Raw genomic sequence first — 21,892 nt, 5'->3', positions numbered from 1 at the left:
AGTGCATTGGTGTGGACTGAGATAGGGGTGCTACTCGGGGAAAGGAAGATGCAATTATATCCCCTCCCCTTACTCACTCCCCAAGAACTCTGAGTCTGTGATTCTAAAGCAGGTCCAGAGCGTACAGAGCAGTAGAAAGAACACAGGCCAAGAAGACCTGTCCTTCCTTTCATCCCGGTCCATCACTGACTTCTGTAGTCCCAGACAGGTCAATTCACTCATCATCTGGTCTACCCACCAGAGAGGGCTGTTCTGTGACTCCAATGAGATAATAGGTGTGAAGTGTTTTGAAAACCATAAAGCACTATTTTAATTATAAAGTAAGATAAATTGGAAGTGGGAAACGTATCCTTTCAAATCATGGAAATTAGGAATTGTGTAATTATTTTCTTAAAAAAACTCACCTGAATCAGAGACTTGAGGCAGTTTTCTAAATGTCACAGTGAGGTCTCTGGACTCCAGTCCAGGGCTCTTTTAACCACACCATCCTGGAAATGCTTCCTGAGTCAGACCTATGCCTGGATGTTAAGAACTCAATTCTCTACAAAATTCTATCTTGTCCAAGGTTCCAGATCAGCCTGAGACAGAGTCTACTCTAATCCCATGAGTTATGTGGTCTTTTTCCTGTCTAAGGCACCCTACCCATGCAGGAGGGTTCAATCCCTGGTCAGGACACATACAAAAATCAACCAATAAATGCAGAGATAAGTAGAACAATAAGTCGATGTTATTTTTTTCTCTCTCCCCTCCTCTCACTCTAAAATCAATCAATAACTTAAAAAAAGACTCCTGATACCCAGACTGCCCCCACACCAATTAACTCCGAATCTCTGGGTAGATCCCAGGCATCAGCACCCCACCCAAATGGTCCCAATGTCAGGCCAAGGTGGAGACCTGCTGGGGTAGAAGACATCATGTTGGCAATGACATTCATTGCCATAGCCTGCCGAGGTCAGTTGAGTTTTAACACATAAGGCCAGGCTGATTATTTCACAAGAAATAGGAAGAACTAAGGAAGAACATAAAATGTTTATGTTGACTAAGTGAAAATGTCTCCTGAAGGAGAAACTATCAGTTGCAGACACTTATGTAGCACATAGACCTGCATTCCAAAGGGGACTTTTAGCCTGAACATAGAGACTATGACTAAACTCTAGTCCCCTATAGGCTGCCTCCTGCGATTCAGAAGGATCATGCAAATGAGCCCACGAGCCCTTCTCTGAACATCTCAGGGTTCCTCCAGGCACGTACGTCAATGAGACTGAAATAGTGACCCCAGTTTACAAATGTAAAGTCCACATCAGCTTCATTTATTGTGCTGCTTTTCTCTGCCTGCCTTCCCCCCTCAGTCTCCCCACCTGGAAAAAGTCATGCTTGGCTTTATGCACTAAGTAACTATAATGACTCTCAGTTAGGCCGCTGCTAGGTAAGAATCATGTAACATGATTGTTCCCTACACTGTATTATACTCCAGAAGCATATGTCTGTGGGCTCTGGGGGCAGGCAGGAGGCCTGGAGGGGATGGCCTCAAATGGAAGAGGCAGAATGGCAACTCTCACCCTCACTCCTCATCCGTCTTTCAGGTGCAATTTAGAGCAGACAATCTGAAATTAAAACAAAGACAGAAACACTGAAGAATGCATCCCTAGCCATACCCAGGGTGGCACTGGTGATTTGTATCTGGGTCCCATAAGCCTCCACAATGAATGAGAGGGAAGGAGGTGGGTGATGCCTGGCTGGTTCACATACTTGCAACTATGTTGCTACCTCTCAGGTGCTGCTTCTGGAGGAGCAGGTGTTTGCTTCCATCAGTGTTCTTGGTCCTTTCTACATGGAGGGACATACAACACATAAAAGGCCCAACTGTCCATCGGGCATTCTATAAGGCACTGTGCATGCATATCCCCTTCAACCTTTACACGATGTGAGGGAAGTATTATTGCTCCATTTTCTAGCGGAAGAAGCAGAGGTGTAGAGAGCTCTGACTCAAGGTCAGAGCTAGTGAGCTGCAGAACCTGGACTTGAGCTCCCCTAGAGTTCAGGCCATTTGTGCTGCCTCTACACTAAGTTGCCTTTGGTGTTTCCAGGTCTCATAAGGTGTTATCTTCCCAGGTGCCTCCAGGTTTCTTAAGCTATCCTGGCCTCTCCTAGAATTCCTCACACCCCACTTTCCTGCCACTGCCTCCTCTTCTTCCTCTCTGAGAATGTCCTGCCCTGTTGGGGTGTCTCATTATTGATGATGAGTAGGAGCATAAAGAATGACCTGTGGAATAAGGTCTTAGAGAGGTTTCAAGGGGAAGGAATGCAGAACCCAGAATCACCTCAGGCCAAGAATCTTGTCCTCCTCCAAGAGAGGAGCAAGGAATAGGAGTTGGAACAAATACAGAAAACTTTATTGGAAAATGTGAAAAAACAAGTTGAGGCATCTGGTGCCTCCTGGCTTCCGTGGCCCTTGGGTGATAAAAGGAACTGTTTCATGTGATGTCTCCTTTCGGGTCTTATTTCATTTGAAGGCTTGTTTTTTTTAGCCTGGATCAGTGTTTTGAGCAAGACAGGTTTTGAGGGCTCCTTGCCTCACTTTGTGGAAGGAAGGGCCAGGCTGTGAGTTCTGAGTTTTGCTATTTTAGTGGAGTAAATATCACACCCTCAGAGGGAGGTGCTGGTTAGCTTCCTTAAGGGAATCTATAGAGACTTAGAGGCATTTTATTTAAATAGATCATCCTAGCTTTGCGCAGTGGCAGTATCGTAGCCAATGAGGTTTATCTGAGGCGCGATTATTGCTAATTGAAAAAATAAATAAATAAAAATAGATCATCCTAAACCACAACAAATATACCTCATGCGACTGGAAAGAGAGATAGTGTTTCTAGATGAATAATGACTTGTCTTTAAACAGCCAACTTAAAAAAGAATCTATCTTTTTGGATGAAGTATTTCTAAAATGCATTGAACACATTCACTTGACAGGAGCACAGTAAACATAACTGAACATTTTCTCAGTCCTCTTATGGACCAAGATTCTCCTTATATCCATTAAAATCCCACTGGGCTGTGGTGCTGGGAGGATCTCAGGGGTATTCAGGTTTCAGGGCTGTTGAGTCTTCCATTAAAGGGCTCAGGGCTATGCAGTAATCTGGCTCTAGGTTAGCTTTTTGTGGTTATTCTATCTCCTCCCCATGGTCATGCTCTGTGTAGTGTGTAATGTGCATAGATGGAGAAATCTATATAATACATGTTGCAATGAATATTAATAGAATATTATTATTATTATACTAGAGGCCCGGTGCACAAATTCATGCACCAGTGGGGTCCCTCTGCCTGGCCTGCAGGATTGGGCTGAAACCGGCTCTCTGACATCCCTTGAGGGGTCCCGGATTGTGAGAGGGTGCAGGCCAGGCTGAGGGACCCCACCAGTGCATGATGGGGCCAGGGAGGGATGCGGGAGGTTGGCCAGCCAGGGAGGGGCCCCGGAAGGGCTACAGGATGTGTCCGGCCCATCTCGCTCAGTCCAGATCCACTGGAACCCAGCAGCAAACTAACCTACCAGTAGGAGCATCTGCTCCCTGGTGGTCAGTGCACATCATAGCGACTGGTCAACCAGTCGACTGTCTGCCCCTTGGTGCTCAGTGCATGTCATAGCGAGCGGTTGAGAGGCTTTAGCATATTATTAGCATATTACATTTTGATTGGTTGAACGGACAACCGGATGACCAGACACTTAGCATATTAGGCTTTTATTATAAAGGATAGGATTGAAAAATTTGTTTTATTAATTTCAGAGAGAGGAAGGGAGAGGGAGAGAGACAGAAACATCAATGATGAGAATCATCAATCAGCTACCTCCTGCACGCCCCACACTGGGGATCGAGCCTGCAACCTGGGCATATGCCCTGATTGGGAATCGAACTCCTGGTTCATAGATCAATGCTCAAGCACTGAGCCATGCTGGCTGGCCTTATTATAAGTATTTTAAAAATCAAAATTGTAATGAGCTTCATGGCCTACTTGACTTACCTTTCTTTAAGCAGATACAATCATAAGTACAATCTGAAAGATTGTTTTCAGACTGCTTGGTGACTGGAACTTTTTAATTGCTTTTCTTTTGCTACCAACAAGTGGAGGCTGCCATCTTTCTTTGAATAACTCCAGGGCTTCCAGCAGTAATTTATTTTGTAATCAGTCCTTCTGGTAGCACTTTAAATTAATGTTCTCATGTATGGATTTAATTGGAATTTAATAAGACAGTGCATAATAAGTACAAACCACGTGATACTAAAAACATATTTACTAAAGATTAACCACCGTAGAGATACAAATCTATTATGTAGAAACCCCAATAAACATTTTTAGAATGTTAAATCATAGGTAAACATTTTGTGTTGCTTCAAGTCAGTCCAGATCTTCAGCTTCCTTTGTTATTCTGCCTTCTAAGTAAACATAGCTGTTTACTACCACGAAATTGATTTTCCACTTGTACAATTGGTTCAGCAAAATCCAGCATCAGGGGAAAAATATCCTCTATATTAATGTAAAACTGACTCTCTCATTCAGCCAGTCTGGGGTGGGACCCGAGCATTTGTATTGCTAACGAGTTTTTGGGTGAAGTTGATGGCCTGGGGCCCGCACACTGAGAAGCACTGAGTCCAGCTTGTTTTGTCTTAGGATTCAAGGAAGACTCTGGTTTCCTCTGCCCCCATTTAATGTCTGGTCTTAGAATCTGCAGTGACAGGTTAAACATGGCCACGTTTTCTTTCTCACTGACCCAATGGAGAGGTGGGCCGTCTCTCTGTTCCTTTCATCTGGACTAGTTCTGTGATGGCTTAGTGCCAGGGGTCCTCAAACTGCGGCCCGCGGGCCACATGCAAATACAAATATTGTATTTGTCCCCGTTTTGTTTTTTTACTTCAAAATAAGATATGTGCAGTGTGCATAGGAATTTGTTCATAGTTTTTTTTTAAAGTATAGTCCGGCCCTCCAACGGTCTGAGGGACAGTGAACTGGCTCCCTGTTTAAAAAGTTTGAGGATCCCTAGTCAGTAGGAGGCAGAGGAAGCAATGCCCTCATGTGACTGGCAGCTTCTGCTTTCTTCCTCTTGGCCGGCTGCCGTGCGGTGGGTCAGCCTGAGCAGAGAGCGCCCCATGGGTGAGGCCATCGGCCATCGGCCATCAGCCTTGGCTAGTTCCCAGGGAACAGTCAGCACCAGCTTCCCAGCCATGTGAGTGAGCCATCCTGGGAGTGGTGCTGCCTCAGTTTACACACCCCGGAGCAGAGACTAGCCACCCCTGCTGAGCCCAACTTGCAAAACAGAGTCAATCACATTGTTGTTGTTTTAAACTCTTTGGGGTGGTTTATTTTATGGCAATAGATAACCAAAATCTACCAGGCTGTAAGCAGATGGGGGCCCAGCACTCTTTCAAGATAAGTCAGACATGGATTTTGACTTTCCCCTTCAGGGTATGAGTTGTAACATCTAAAAAAACAATACAATCGCTGGGCCACAGTGGCTCAGTGGTTGAGCATTGACCTATGGACCAGGAGGTCCCTGGTCAGGGCACATGTCCGGGTTGTGGGCTCGATCCCCAGTGGGGGACTTGTAGGAGGCAGCCAGTCAATGATTCTCTCTCATCATTGTTGTTTCTATCTCTCTCCCCCTCTCCCCCTCTCCCTTCCTCTCTGAAATCAATAAAAAATACATTAAAACAAAACAAAACACTACTGTTTTGAGGGTTGTCCGAGGATTGACTTTCCATGGTTGTTACTGTGGCCCAAAAATAATAAACGGAAAATTTCAGAAATAAACACTTTATAAGTTTTAAGTTGCATGCTTCTGAGTTGCATGATAGAACCTCTCACTGTCCCTCTCTGTCCCCTCTCCCCCATGTGAATCACCCCTTTGTCCAGAGTCTCCACACTGCAGATGCTCCCCACCCGTTACTCACTTAGTAGCCATCTGGGTTATCAGATCAACTGTCCCGGTATCACAGGCTTGTGGCCAAGTCACCCTTACTTTACTTAATAATGGCCCCAAAGCATAAGAGTATCGAAGCTGATAATTCGGATATGCCAAAGAGAAGCTGCAAAGTGCTTCCTTTAAGTGAAAAGGTTGTACGTATAGGAGCAAAATCAGTGCATATAGGGTTTGGTAATATCTGTGGTTTCAGGCATCTACTGGGGTTTTGGAACGTATTCCTTGTGGGTGGATAAGGGATGGGGGGGGGCTACTGTATCAACCAAATAAGTCATGAGTGAGCTAAGGTTAATTTCAGAATTTTATTTTTCCATTTTGCCAGTCCCCATAGAGTTTGACTGTGTGTGGGGGCAAAATAAGTAACTGTCAACAAGGTCATCATCTCAGGGTGTTGGAAAAATCTTTCCATCCCTTAGCGTATGATGCCATGAGGTCATTGATGCCTGCATTTCCATAATTATGACGGTTTCTTTGCCTTGAACAAAGGAGGCATTGCTGTTCAATGCAAAGGACAATGGACGATTTAACACTGTAATGCTTAGTGGCCACTTGCAGCGTAACATCAGTACTCTATCTGTTCTTCCCTAAGAGTGGGCTTGCCCAGTTTCTTCCCAGTGGGCAGGCGTGGCCTTCTTACCACAACCAGTATTTGTGTAGGAATCTTGCTCGTGTGGGGTGTGGAGGTGAAGCACTGTTCTCATACCTGTAACAGACTGTAGTCCATGGAGAAGAAATGAAGTTGAAAACAGACTTACTCATGGAATAAAGTCACACTTGGAAGATTTACATAATTGGTCAAGAAACTTACATCCAACTTGAAAAACGTATGCCCAGAAACGTACTTAGCAATGAACACTTACATAGTTTAGTATACACTTTATTCAACATCTTCAATTTGTTCAAATACACAACAGAGGCTGGCTGGTGTGGCTCAGGGATTGAGCATCGACCTATGAACCAGGAGGTCATGGTTTGATTCCTGGTCAGAGCACATGCCTGGGTTGCGGGCTCGATCCCCAGCGTGGGGCTTGCAGGAGGCAGCTGATCAATGATTCTCTCATCACTGATGTTTCTATCTCTCTCTTGTTCCCTCTCCCTTCCTCTCTGAACTAAAAAAAAATATTAAAAAAATAGACAACAGAGTAACAGTTTCAATGTGATCTTAGACATACAATTCAGGGAGATAATAAATTGTTGTGCTTTGTAATATCATCCCACTGTCTTTTCATTACAACCACCAGAAAGCAAAGCAGTATTCTTCCAATAAGGGGTGTTCACCTCAGTTGAAGAACTTATTGCCCAGAATCCCCACTGAGGACGAGGCAATGCGCTGTGCACTGCAGGGGACTGAACGGTCTCAATGCTCTCCGTGAAGTCTAGCTGCTGTAATAAAAACAATAAAAACGACTTCAATCTTAGACTCCTGGCAGCATCAGAAAAGAAGTACAACGTATTATGTATAGGTTTTCAAAATCTAGTTAGGGAGACAAAGAAGCCTTTTTAAAGAATTCAGTGTAAACCTAGCATTAAAGGAAAGATTCCTTACATGCATATAGCAATTTCCACTGTATGGAACACTTTTACATGCATTATCTTATTTGACTCTTGTGATATGTAGGGCAGTGATTCTCAGAATATGCTTCCCAAACTATGGGCATCAGCCTCTCCTGGGAGCTTGTTCGAAATGCAGATTCTCGGGCCCCACTTCAGACCCAATGAACCGGAAACTCAGGGGGTGGAGCCCACCCAGCGATCTGTCTTTTCCCAGGCCTTTCCCCGATTCTAATGCACGCTGATGTTGGAAAACCACTGGTGTAGGGTTCTTCTAATTTCACAATGTCCTTTTGATTCCACAAATTGGCGTTGGATTTTGCCAAGTTTCTAGAACTATACCAGGAAACCTAATTTCACCGTTATTTCAGGTTGAATGTCTCACTTTCTTTTGAGTTGCATCTTGAAAGATGGGTAGGATTTTCACAGGTGAAGATGGTTTTGAGCATTGTTTCAACCGGATGAAAAAATATCTTTGAGATTTCGAAAGACATATTCAAGGAAATTTTAGCTTTTTGATTCTTTCCCCCCAAGAAATATGTCCTTGGGTGTTTATTTTGTCCTGTGTTTTTTATTTAATAAATAAATCTAAAAGCATGTTGTAATTCTTTCTATTATATTTGGGTTGGAATTCATTTCCTCCAAATATTTGAGTCTTTTCTTTGCAGGCCTTACGTTTCTTTCCTTTTTACTTTTCTGTGTAAGTTTGAGAATAAGTCTTAATAACCAGGGATAAGTCCTATTTCTTTCTTTACATCAAAGGAGAACATTTTTTATTTGTAAATTACTCATAATAATAGGGTAGAAGCTCTTGAGAAGCTTCCACACATGCAGGAGTTCTATGCATGTATCTTCAATGAGTGGGAATCCATCCAGGCAGATTGTGGCAGGGATCCTTGGTACCAGGTGGAGATAAACCCCTGCCCCTCACAGGGCCTCTTCCAGGATATCCTGAGGATTGGCCTAACTTCTCAATGTGAGGTTTCTTTAACTTGGACAAAGATTCTTTAAGGTAGAGCCTTAAAAAAAGGAAATTAACCGAAAGGAAATTAACTGTTGGTCACTTCACCAGAGCGTTGTTGATATGGGATGAAATGTGTGCTGATTTAAATTTTCAACCTGACAGTTGCATATGGATCTTGACTTGCATCAACCATTTTAATAAATTTTAAACCTTGCTTCATTTACTTTGTTACATATAGTAAAATGAACTCTTTGTGATATACAGGTCTATGCGATTCGACAAATGCATTTGGTTATGTAACCACCTTCCCAATCAAGGTACAAAACAGTTCCTTCACTTCAAACGTCTCCTATCACTGTCTCTTTGTTGTCAGCCCGGTGCCCCATCCCAAACCCCTGGAGCTAGCACCTCTTTTTTGTTGTTCCTATAATTGTGCCGATGCCAGATGGCCTTATGATGGAATAATATAGAATGTAGCCTTATGAGATACCTTTGTATATTCTAGATGGACTCTTTTTTAGAGATGTGTTTTGCAAGTAATTTTAGGAGACATTTGAAGACGATACTTTACTGTCTCCGTGCTCTGGGACATGCTACAAACCTCACTGTCTAGTCTTGAGTTGCGGGACTGTTGTATCGCCTGGTCCACGTCTGCCTCGTGAGATGATCTCCAAGAAGCCAGTTCTCTCCCGTGACCCTGTAGGAAGGAATTTGCATTCACGTTGAAGCCAGGAATCAAGGCTCCAGAAATGTTATGCAAAGTGGTTGCAGGAGACGGGGACCTAGGCTGGAACTAAGAGGATAGAGCTGGATACTCCCAAGCATATTAAGAAATGGTTTGACATCATCCATTTGTGGGCCACCTCATATCTTATACATACCATTTACATACAATTGGGACAAATTCTAGAATTTCTCATGGGAGGTTACACATAATGGTACAAGAACAACTATATTTGTATAGATACTAGTGATAGTTAATGTCCCAATATTGCTATTGCATAGAAATTCTTTTGAGCACCAAATTGTCTATTTTTTTTGTCCATCTTATCTTTATTACTGATAATATTGAATGTTAGATTTTTTTAATAACCCTTTGGCCTAAATATCACCATCTTTATTCGTTTGTAAAGATATTGATGATGATGTAGGGTGAACAATGAGCAATGACTTCCTTATGAAGAGTAAATACTTAATTTTTATGTGAACATTTATTCACCTATCTCCCTTGGCCATACTGCTACTTGAATAGCGGTCAATCAGATCAGGCCTTGGAAATAAATGAAATAAAGCTGCGAAGTGTTGCTTTCAGTAGCTCCTATTGGTGACAGGACTCAATGCTGGAAAGGTCTCCCATTTGTTCTTCCCCAGCTAATCCTAGTTGTACTGATGCTTTCAACTACAAAGTCCAGTAGCCAAACATCACCGAGGGTGGTACTAAAAAAGCAATGTATATGGCGCCATCTGCTGGTCATGCCTGCTCTATGCCTGGGTGTGCTCCCTGGACACCCACATGTTCTTCAATTCAGACCTTAACTCCATCATCTTTGTCGTGTTTATAAGATTGGACTCCTGTTTTGTATGTGTTTCTTGGACCAGAGTCTTGCCCTCAACTGAAGCTAGATGGAGATTGATAGGCTGTGTAGCTCTTACCAGTCTCTCTCCCAGAACAGGGCTAGTTCTTGCATCTCATGCCTCCTATCGGGCTTGGATTTGTCATCCTATCTCTACTCTGAAGCCTCCTAAGTCTTTATTCACAGCGTGGGGCCCTCCCCTCATCTAATGTCTGCCATACTTGTTTGACCAATTTCTTTCTTCTCCATGGATCATGCGTGTTGACCTTTTCTCTTTAAAGCCTTGCCAAAAGCAAACCACTTACTACTTAGGCAAGAGGAGATTTATTACATTTAACAAATAGGATAAAATGTCTCTACAGAAACACTTTACGCATCAGCGACAGTGCTGTCTCTGCTGCGGCTGACTCAGCTATCAGCATCTCCCTGGACATCCCTTCCACCACCGCCATACAGTTCCTGTTGGTCCAGCTTTCACCCCAGAACATGAGCACGTAAAGGCAGTCGGACACCACATTCCTCTGCTGAGATGACCTCCTGCAACTCCAGCCAGGTTCCAAGTCAGGCCAGTTTTATGGTTTTTGCTGTCACTCAAACTGGTCCTTGGCCTTTTATTTATTGGTCCGTCTGAGCATATGATCCAAATATTCCTCAAATCACTAGAAAGCAAAATGGGCGTAATAAGGTCTGATGTTGATTGTACTTCAGGCAACAATGAAAACCTGGAATTACTTGCAGGCATGGAGTTCCAAAACAAGTCAGATTGTTTGTGTCATTCAAAGATCTGGACATTTTATTCCTTTTATTTAATTTATTTTTTTAAAAATATATATTTTTTATTGATTTTATAGAGAGGAAGGATGAGGAATAGAGAGAGAGAAATATCAATGAGAGAGAAACATTGATTGGCTCTCTCATGCATGGGAATTGAGCTCATAACCTGGGCATGTGCCCTGACCAGAACTGAACTGTGACCTCCTGGTTCATAGGCCAGTGCTCAACTACTGAGCCACACCAGCTGGCCCATTCCTTTAAACAAAAAAACAAACAAACAAACAACTTTTATTGAGATGCCTCCACAATATCTCCCTCTATGAGAGCCAGATTCATTTTTCGGTTTTCAAAAGCCTTCTTAGTACCCAAAAGGGCAAAATGGGTATATTAACTTAGGCACACAGAACAAGAAAATGCATGTGTGTGCATATGCACAAGTGGGCTACATGTTCCAAAGAGGCCTTGAAGTCTGCTAGAGGATCTTAATACCTACTCTGGTTACTGTCTCGGGGATCATACTACCCTCTAGTATTCATCCAGCTCCTCATTGGATGCAGCTATTGACCAAGTTTGAGCCCAGGTCAGGCAGACCCCTCTGCACACCTTGAGATGGGCCATTCGTTGGCCACTCCCACCGCAGTAAGGTGGAGCTGGGTTGGAGTTCCCTGTTCTGCCTCTTCCTCCTTTCCCTGTAAGCCTGTGTTGCAAAGGTACTGAAAGGACCTCACAATATAAGACAGAACCAATCGAGTCCTCATGTAGCATCAGGAAGGGGCACACCTGTGATCCACTTGATTGTGATCTGTCTGGTGGTCTGTGATGGGATTCCTGGGATTCTGGGTAACAAAAGTTATTTTACAGCCAGTTCCATTTTTTCCTTCATGCCTCCCTCCCCATCCCTTTCTTCTGGACTTTTTTTTTTTTGCATTAAAGTCAAACAGATTTAAAATGCTTACAAACCACATATTTTTTATTTCAAATGAGAGTTTAATGAAGCCCTGGACAAATTGAGAGATTCATTATTATATCCAATAGAAGGAGTATAAGCAAAATGGTCCTGCTCTTTTAGTGCTAAAATGCTCATATCTGGGCATGTTTGTGAAATAGGAATACAGTGGGGCCTTGACTTACGAGTGTCCCGACTAACGAGTTTTTTTGCTTTGAATTGCGAACTAAAATTCGGGTTACGAGCCAGCTTCAGATACCCCACCGCTAGTTGGCGCAGCGAACGTCACAGTGAACGCCACAACATCAGCCCAGCATCACGTGTCTCACTCGTTCACTTTTTGATTTGACATACGAATAATTTGAGTTACGAGCTCCGTCACGGAACGAATTAAACTCGTAAGTCAAGGCCCCACTGAACAGACACAGCTTTCTACTTTTCATTCTGAAATTAGATCAAAGCTGGTTAGGACAGTGGGGACTTGGGGTCACTGTTACTCATTGTTCTACAGCTGAGTCTCCAGTTAACAATTCTGTTTCCTGCTTTGTCCTCTGAAGATTTTGGGGTAAAGACAAACAATCTGTGTTTGTTTAAACCAGTGTCACAGATGACTCTTAGGCTATATCAAATTAAAGGAACACAGTTCTAAAGGAACCAAGCTTAAATCTTGCGGAGTTGGAGTAGTAGAATCTTGGGGATCATCATTGCCCTCATTTTACAGACACAGATTCTGGGGTGTAGGGAGCACCCAGGCCTTGGTCAGATCATCCTGCTTCTTGTGGAGAAGCCATCTCGAGAACCTGGCTTTCCAAACTCCTGGTGAGGTGTTGGGTGTTGTGTCCACTTGACCACAATTCCTCTCTAAGCATCACCTGGGTGGACTGACATGCTCTGTACCCGCCTGGAGCCCCCAGGAGGACCAGCAGCGATGTTCTGCTCCGAGAGAACATCCCTTTCCAGCAATATCCAGTAGGCAGCCCAACGGTCTGCACCTGAACAGCGCTGCCCCACCTCCAGGCAGTGCGCACAGCACCCAGTCAACCCTTTGTGCTGCGCAGTGTTAACTCTCACCCACATCTTTCTCTCCAGGGCGTCTCTCTCTTCTTCCTTCATCCTGGCTTCAAGGCTATTAGTCACATTTAGATGATGAGTCTGTTGGGCAAAAGCTATAGCTGATTTTCTGTTCTGTACATCTCCCAGGATGAGTCCTCAAGAAATGGGGAAAATGATACAAAATTCACTTTTTCTATTTTTTTTTAATATTTTAATGGTACCTTTAACAGAGTTAAAACAAAAAATTTAACAGAATTAAAGTAAAAAAGTGCTCTTTGATAGAGACTCTCGTATCTGCAAATTTTTGCAGGGAATTTTGATATCTTTAATGAAGTGGTTTGTTTACTTTAAGGACATATATGAAAATAAGGGAAAATAATTTATTGCTGTAGACAAATCTAATTATGATTTTTTGAATGCATTTATGTATTATACACACAGTATAATTGTCAAGCAATGGGGCTGTTCATTCACTTATTTTTTTTTTAACAAATGAACCCAAGTTTTTATCTTCAGTGATGTACTATTGGAAATTAACTTGTGAGTCATATTTTAAGAAGAAGAAACAAACAAAAACCTACCCTCATATTTTATCTTAAACTTTATAATACCACATGGTCATTCATTTTATTATTCAAATTCTGGCTGACTTCTGAAGGGGATCCAAGAATCAAATTTGCCTGTGAACATGCAGGTTTAAAATATCTAAAGGCATGTGTCACATGTTTTGGGGAACGAATACTCCCTCAGGGAGGTCAGGTTTCTATAAGAAAATTCTATAGCTGGATGGCTTACAAAACAGAAGTTTATTTCTCACAGTTCTGGAGACTGAGAAGTCCATGACAAGGGCACTGGCAATCTGGTGTCCGGTGAGAGACCTCTTTCTGGTTCGAAGATGGCTGTCTTCTCATTGTTTCTGCACCTGGTGATCATTTCTCTTGTGTCTTTTTTTTTTTTAAATAAGGGCACTAATCCTAGTCATAAGAATGTTACCCTTATGACCTAATCACCTCCCAAAGACCCCATCTCCTAATACCACCACATTGGGGATTAGATTTCAATACATACATTTTGGAGGGACCCAAGCAAATGCACTCCTACCAACTGAAGATTCCTCTGGAACAAGATAGTAGAGAAAGTATTTATGACTAGGCAAGCATTCTCAGTACATGTGTATAAGGCAGCACAGAAGTGACTATGAATTCTGGACAGAAATGCTCACACATTTACATAGTAAATAGAAGAAAGAATAATTACAACATCTAATATCTCTGAATAAATGAATTTCATGTTCGTCTTCTATGCACCTTATGAATGACTGTTAATTTCGGATGGATGTGTTTACTGTTGCAAGAGTAACTGTTAGAAGATCTCTGACCTTGTTTTGTAAAATCGAAAGTTCTACGACTTCTTAGTTTTCAAGGAGCCATCCTAATGAGGGGGACGGCAGGAAGTTAGCCACATCCCTCCTCAAAGAAAATTTTATTTTACACTTACACTGCCCTAGCCAATTCCCTGAGAAATATGCTAGCTGTGGTTTGAGCAATGGCTGTATAATTGGAAGAGGTATGTTACCTGCTAGGGTGATTATTTGGAATAAAAAATACTAATGTGATATATAAGTCTTGGTTTATTTACTTAAGAAATTAGTTCCAGTCACAGTTTGCATGTGGGCTAAATTGCTAAATGTGAAAGCTCATTTAAAAAGTCATTTTGCTGAGTCACTCATTCGGTGAAAACCTGAGGGAGGTAATTAAGCTGTGGAAGTTGGAGACAGTGCCAGCAGATGACTTGATCTTCCTATAAAAAAGAGAGAGAAAAAAAGACAGAAGTGAGAACTTGGCTTGAGGAGCTGAGAAGGCCCTGATGTAGAGGTGCCCAGGCATAAACTGGGTTGTCTTAAAGACAGGGGGAGTCCAGGCATGCCCCCAACACCGAGGAAGTGCCTCTTATGTTTTAATGCTGTGACTTTGATTACTTAACAGCTGAGTGTAAGCTGTGAAGTAAAGTACCAAAGCTAAAGGAAACAGAAGAAATCGAGGATTAGCCAATGAATAGTAAAAATTAAAATTCTGCCCTAGATAAAAAGTGACCGGGAGGCCAAGTCATTGTTGTTACACGGATTACTGTTCTTTGATCTGTTCGGTGCTTTAGACCAGCTGTAGCGGTAGAATTCTCTGTGATGATGGCAGTGTTTTATATCTGCGTTGATCAATGTGGTAACCATTCCCCACATGGGGCTACTGAGCACCAAACACGAGGCAGTGTGACTAAGGAACTGAACTATTAATTTTATTTAGTTTTAATTAATTTAAATGTCAATAGCACATGAACTCAGGGGTTCTATATTGGATAGTATGTTAGGAAAGAACTCAGTACTTCCATAGTCCTTAGAAAGTATATATGCTTGTGGGAATGTGGCTAATGCGTTTTCTTCTTTTACTCAGCTGCATTGCTGACTGAGAACATAGAAAGTGAGTGTTTTCAACTTGTCTTTTTCCGCTTGGTCCCTGTGTCTGCAGCGTTCCAGGCCACCGGGTGAGGCCCATCCTCCTGGACAGGGCTCCAGGTGCCATTTCAGTTGACGGTCCCCACCCTGACCAAGAGCTATGAGAGCAGACACATCATAGCTGAAAAAGACATCAACACATCACCTTTGCCTCTTGTGTCTTCTTCTGAGCAGATGTTGGGTGAGTGAGACGTGGCACTGCTACTTGTGGCATTCTGGGGCAGAACCTGCATTGCTGACGCCAGCGTAGGGGCCGTGGGAGCTGTCTTTCAATGTGGGCTGAGGCCGGAGGTGGGCTTACCTTTTCAGATACAATTCTTTACCCTGCCACGAGAGTGCTTGCTCTTTTCTCTTAATTTGTTTGTGAGATTTAACTTCTCTTCTAACACAGGGTCGTTTGTTCAGCATAGACAGAAAGGGTGAAGGAGCAAAATACAATTGCTTTCATTTCAACTCCTGCTGGCTTTATGGATAGTCCTTAAGCCAACCAGAAGGGCATCCGGGAAAGCTGTGATACCATGTCTTCATTTTGGATTTTCCTGCTGGAGACCCAGGGAGGAGAAGTGATTGGTTGACGGTCATGGTTGGATGGCTGGTCCCTACAGAGCCGAGATTTAGTTAATTCTCCAGATTGATTTGTATTGGATTATATTTCCATAATCATTAAAAATGTGATTTATTTGCTTGAGGGCTAGGGTATTCAGAGTAGTCATCCTAATCTCCTCCAGAAATTGGAAAAGACCTTTGCTTTCATTTTCTCAGGTCGCCACATGGGCTCCTGCAATAGGAACGGTTTGCTAGGTCTGTAACCCCGCTCGGGGCCATTACCTTCACTGGCATCAGCGGCTTGATCAACTCCCCCCCGCTCCCCACCCCCGCAATGCCAGTGCTCCTGGCCCAATGTTGGGAAATAAACTCAGTAAACCCGACTTGGGCCCTCCAGAGAGTCCACCCATCCCCAGGTGACTTCTTGCCCTCAGTCACACTTCTGAACCACAGGGGAAGCCTGGCCCCCCTGGGCCTGTGGCTTATTGGGACTGAGTTGAGCTTCTCAGGAAATCCCACTGCACTTGGCTAACGGGAAGGGAGGCATGAGCCATGGGGATCCTTCGGGTGGAAGAATCCTGACTGCTGCCTCTGATCCCAGCGGGGCTGCTCTCTGCCCGTAATCTCTGCGAGTTTATGACCAACCTTAGCCTGACTTCTGTTAGTGGATTTATCCTCTCAGTCTATTTCTCCTAAGTTCCTGTTTCCACTTTACTTTCCTGCTTTGTTCTTGCCCCAGTGGAGCCCTGTGCTCCCGGCAATCCATCTTATGTTCTGATTCAATATAGGCTCACCTTGTTTTTAGGTTTTTCTCTGCCCTCCTGCCGGCCGCTCTGTGGCAGCCCTGGACAGTCTGTCTCTGCCACAGAAAGCAGGTTCTGATTCCCTGCCCGAGTTCCAGTCCCCATAACTATTTTCCTCACACTTTTCTGGGTAAAGAGGAAAGATGACTTCCCTGCAGTTGGATCTCTTTATTTTTCCTGTCCCAGCTGCTCCTAAGGAGGAGAGAAGGCTAGACTCAGGGCACGTTGGCCCAGGCTCCTGGGCTCATGATGTAATACAGTTTTGTGGAATAAATGGTGCTGTTGATTCTTGTTTGCGTATATTCTCATACACTTATTTCCCCGAGTACTTTCATATGCATTGTTCTATTTGTCCCTCTTGACCTGGAGCAAAGAAAGAAATGATTTAGGTGTTTTCACTCACTGAGTTTAGAGCAGCAGTTCTCAACCTGTGGGTCGCGACCCCTTTGGGGGTCGAACGACCCTTTCACAGGGGTCGCCTAAGACCATTGGAAAACACATATATAATTACATATTGTTTTTGTGATTAATCACTATGCTTTGATTATGTTCAATTTGTAACGATGAAATTGGGGGTCACCACAACATGAGGAACTGTATTAAAGGGTCGCGGCATTAGAAGGTTGAGAACCACTGGACTAGAGGCTTTGCACTGGGCTTTTTCATACTGTATTTCTGGAAACTTGTTACTTCTATTGCTTCCCTTGTTTCAATTAATATCACCACAATCTACCACGTTACCCAACTTAGAAACCTCTGACTCACCTTCTATTGCTCTCTATCCACCCACTCACACCCAGCAGTCACCAACTATTATTGATTTGATCCTCTAAATATTTCTTCAGCCCACTTTTTCTCTACTTCTTTGAGCAGCAGTCAGGGTGTGATTCCCATCTTTTCCATCTATCACCTGGACCTTAAAATTGTCTCCCAACTGGGTCTTCCCTCACCACACCTGCCAAACTAATTTACTAAGTGCATTTACTACACTGCTTTCAGGGTAGGGGATGTCTCCTAAAACATACACTTCAAAATCCAACATTTCACTCCCCTCGTGAAAGTCTATATGGTCAGCAGGGTAATGTCCCAATTCCTTGGTAAATAAGGTTCTTTCAGACCTTATTTACCGCACCAGCCATAACACAGCCGAGACTCCATCAAAGGATCTTTTTAAGGACCCTCCCAAGCCTTTGTGAGAAAGCCTCCCTTTTTGTTCCCAACCAAAAGACCCACTTGTTATGCCCAAAGGACTCCTCCTAGTCTTCAAGATGCAGCACAAGATACAACTATTTTCCCTCTGGGTATCTGTCCTTATTCCCTCCACCAGATACTGGTGGCTTACTTCAGTGTTCCAACAGTTCATTGTCTATTTCATGTCTTTTGCTCTTATCACCATGTGCTGCATATACTTACTGTTCTGTTTGTCACGTATGGTCAGTGGATGGGGTAAAGACTAGTTTTAATCTTGTATCTCTTTATCCCATTTGCCATTTTTTTCTTGCTATCATATCAGCCTTCAGCAGTGTTGGCATAGTATCTAATAAGTATTAATTGTGCATTAAATGTTAATTTTCTTGGCCACTCCAAAAAAAGTAAAAGTGACTGTCATTTACTTAGGGGTTACTATGTTCTAGTCACTGTGCTTTATGTACCTAATTGAATTTTGTTTATTATTATTATCTCCATATTCTTTATAAGGATACTGAGGTTTTCTCTCTATTTGCCTTTTTCTTCAAGGATATTACAAAATGACTCATCAGTCAGTCTAACAAATTAATTTGCCATTAATTGTTTATGGATTCTCTTGGGTGACTATTGCCCTTCACAGGCATGATATATGGCTGTTCATTAGGACCCTCCCAAACTTTTCTTTTAAATAGTGACACTAATGATTAGTTTGGGTGGTTCAGTGATGTGCTGGAGTTCAGATTGTACTAGCTCCTGAGAATCAACTGTTAAAATTTTTAAGAATTGTATTAGCTGGCCATTAAACTCAGCCTTTATTAAAAATTAAATGATGTAAACTTATCAAAAAAAATTACATTTTAAAAGTTGCTTCCTAATTTTTTACTACATTTTACTATTAGCTATATTCTTGAGGTTATACCTTTATTGTATCTGTATGGTATAAATACCATACAATGGTGTGCTACTGGGTATCTCTCCCCAGCTCAATATTTAGTGACATCACATTGGTGGCTTAAAATTGGCCATGATGAGAGTATTTACACCATAGAAATTGGCGAGTACTATAACTCAGGACTTCCATTTCATTCCTCCCCTGGTTATTAAACATTTAACAGAACATCATTAGGATGGGAGCATATTCAAAGATATTATTCTGCCAATATACACCAATATAGCCATAGGGATTGTTAAATTATAAGAATATATCTGTACTGGTTGGCAATAAAACCTGCTGCTCTAAGACCCTCAAGGGTCCCCCAGCTGGCTATACCATCCATTTCCTTCTTTGGGATCTGCCCCTGAGCTAGCCATTAAGTGATCAATGCTTGGCCCAACAGGAGCCTCCCAGACTCTGATCCTGCACCAACCTCTTTCAGCTCTTCACTATTTCACGCACAGTGAAGGGACAGAGGAGAGCACATTTTCGATGGGGAGTATTTTTCATTGGTTGCCATATTATACCAAGTAGGCAAACACTTACTCAATGAATACATAGCACCAGCGTGAAAACATCAGTCTTCATCCTTCTCTGATGGAAAAGGTTCTTGGTGTCAGGGGACAGCCTATCCTGTGCCTTGCACACCACAGTTGGTCCATTTTCATCTAACAGGTTGATTCCCAGTCTTGGCTGCATATTTGGAGTCCATGGAGGAGCTCTTAGAAAAAGAAGAACTCACAGGCCCCAGTTAAACCAGAATCTATTTCTGGGGATGAGAGGGGTGAGAGATTGGTGCCCTGACATCATTATTTATTAAAAGCTCTCTGAGTGATTTCAATAAGCAGTCACTGATCCAATGTATAGAATGAGGTCAGAGATGACCAGTCTGCATATCTTAGTTGGAGTGAGAGCTTTACTGTTCACCAGCTGTGAGATTCTGGGCAAGTCAGTTCTCTCTGAGCCTTGGGTTCTAGATCTCTGCAATGGGAAGATTAATAACCCACCTCACAGAATGCCACAGAAATTACATGAAAGTGTAAGTGAGAGCAATTTCTGAGTCGCAAAGTACTAAACGATACAAGTGACTTTGGCTGCTACCACATCCCTGCTTTGTCTAACAAATAAGCAGGTAGCCAAGTTGCATATGTCAGTGTTAGAGTGTTTTTTGTAGATGAGCCAAAAATGCTCTGCCCATGTCTGGGGAGATGGATAATGCTAATAATTTCAGGCACACCTGGCATAATTGTGGGATCTAGTTTGAATGCACGTCGCCTTCCAACACTATCTTTGAAAGCCAGCTAAGATAGTGGCCTTGGTAACATCCCAGGGCAGGGAGCTCCAAAGGTTAATTACAATTGGCTGCTCCTGTACCAGTGCTAGAGCCCCGCTGTTACATGTCGCCCTGTGTCACCTTGTTCTTTTCATGGAGCAGGGAAGCCAATCACTCCCATGACCTTTGATTCTCTTCCCTTTATTTTAGAAGCAAATATACATTAGCTTCCAGGATTACACAAGTAGAACATTGTGAAAACAATGTTCTAATTCCTTTGTTTGCTAAAATATGCTGGATCTGGCTAGAGGCTTATGTCTGAGAGTGGCAGATGAGAAGGCTCACTGTTTAACTTCCGACCAGCCTGGCCCTACGTTTTTTTCCCATGTACTAGTACTAATGCTTCAGGAGGTAGAAAAGGCAGTGGCCTGACTCAGAAACCCAGGGATGTCACGGCTGATATTCAGGAACAAGCTGCTGGGTGCAGGAGTACCAGCTGTTCTGCCGTCAGAAAGTGGATAGCACAGGCCCGAGCACGCTGGCAGGAAAGAGCCAATTGACAATATTTTTTCTTTAGGAGAGTTTCTATGAACCAAACTGATGACATAAGCCAGGGAGCAAGATCTCAAGTGCTCTGGAGAGAAACAGTTTTGTAGTTTGTTTTATGCATTTGAAATTAAGGAGGGATGTAAGGAAGATTGCATGGAGGCGGGCAATAGAAAGATGGGGATTGGATTACAGGATAGCTAACAAGATTACATGTTCTCTGGAGAGTGGTTATGGTGTATTGCAAAAGTGTGTTGTCCTAGATGCACAGAATCAATGGACAAGGCTTGCTTAAGGCAAAGATAAGCCTTTGACTAAAGAAGTTATATGCCTGGGGTATGACTACTCACCAGGAATTCATGATCAGATTACCCTGTGAGATTACTTTCCATAGAATCCCTTTTTGGTCCATACTAGGGAGGGATCCTGTCAGGGAGGGAACAATGGTTGAGAACAGAAAGGCTCCATGGAGCAGCCACGGAAAGGACTCTGCAAAGAGTGTTCCTGATATATATTTTTTTCTTTTTTCCTCTTCTTCCTTTGGGTCCCCTCAGATTCAAGGTTTCAGGTGCAAGCAGTTTAATGGGAGGCTCTAGGGACATGTGTAGTGTGTGCAGCTGGGAAGAAAGAGACCGGGCAGGGAGTGAAGGGGGCACTGTGATGTCGGCCACCATGCCTTCAGACTGGACTTTAATCCCATAGCCCGTAATCCTAAGGCAAACTCTGGAAAAGGCCTCAGAAGTATCCAGGTCAAGGATGAGGGATGGGGTATACCTCCACATGAGTGAATCACTGGTTAAAGGCTACCCCAGGGAAGGGGGATGTTAATTCTCAGACAACTGTCCACCTTGTCTGCATGCAATAGTCTGCATGCATTAAGCAGCATCTGACATTCTTGCAGTTAGGCCAACATGCCCCCACATGGTAAGGAATCCAAGGAACATGGATGGACCTCCTTCTATGGGTTGGCTACACTCTGATATTTTACTGAGATTAAAATATTATAAAAAGATAATGTGCTATGGGGTGAGAGAGACAAGCCAAACACGAAGGATCTCAAGGTATGGATAAGCCTCGCTCAGAGCGGTCATGACCTTTGTAAATGGGAACAGATAAAGAGCAGAGATCAACGGGAAATGAAGGAAAAGGTACCCTCGCTAATTATATCCATTTCCACTTGTTGCATTTATTTTGTCCTAATGATTAAATGTGTTCTGTGAAGGAAACTGCAAATATCTCTTCCTAATGGTAAAGGGCAAGCAA

General features: G+C 43.0%; 1 pseudogene; it reads left to right on the top strand.

Moving 5' to 3' along the window:
• Positions 1 to 2,723: 2,723 nt before the first annotated feature.
• LOC111825187 lies at positions 2,724 to 2,806 on the top strand (annotated as a pseudogene).
• The last annotated feature ends 19,086 nt before the right edge of the window (positions 2,807 to 21,892 follow it).

This window comes from Myotis lucifugus, unplaced genomic scaffold, assembly GCF_000147115.1.
Source record: "Myotis lucifugus unplaced genomic scaffold, Myoluc2.0 scaffold_16, whole genome shotgun sequence".
Taxonomy (NCBI): domain Eukaryota; kingdom Metazoa; phylum Chordata; class Mammalia; order Chiroptera; family Vespertilionidae; genus Myotis; species Myotis lucifugus.
Note: the sequence above shows the minus strand (reverse complement) of the source record. Positions and strands in the feature narration are given on the sequence as shown.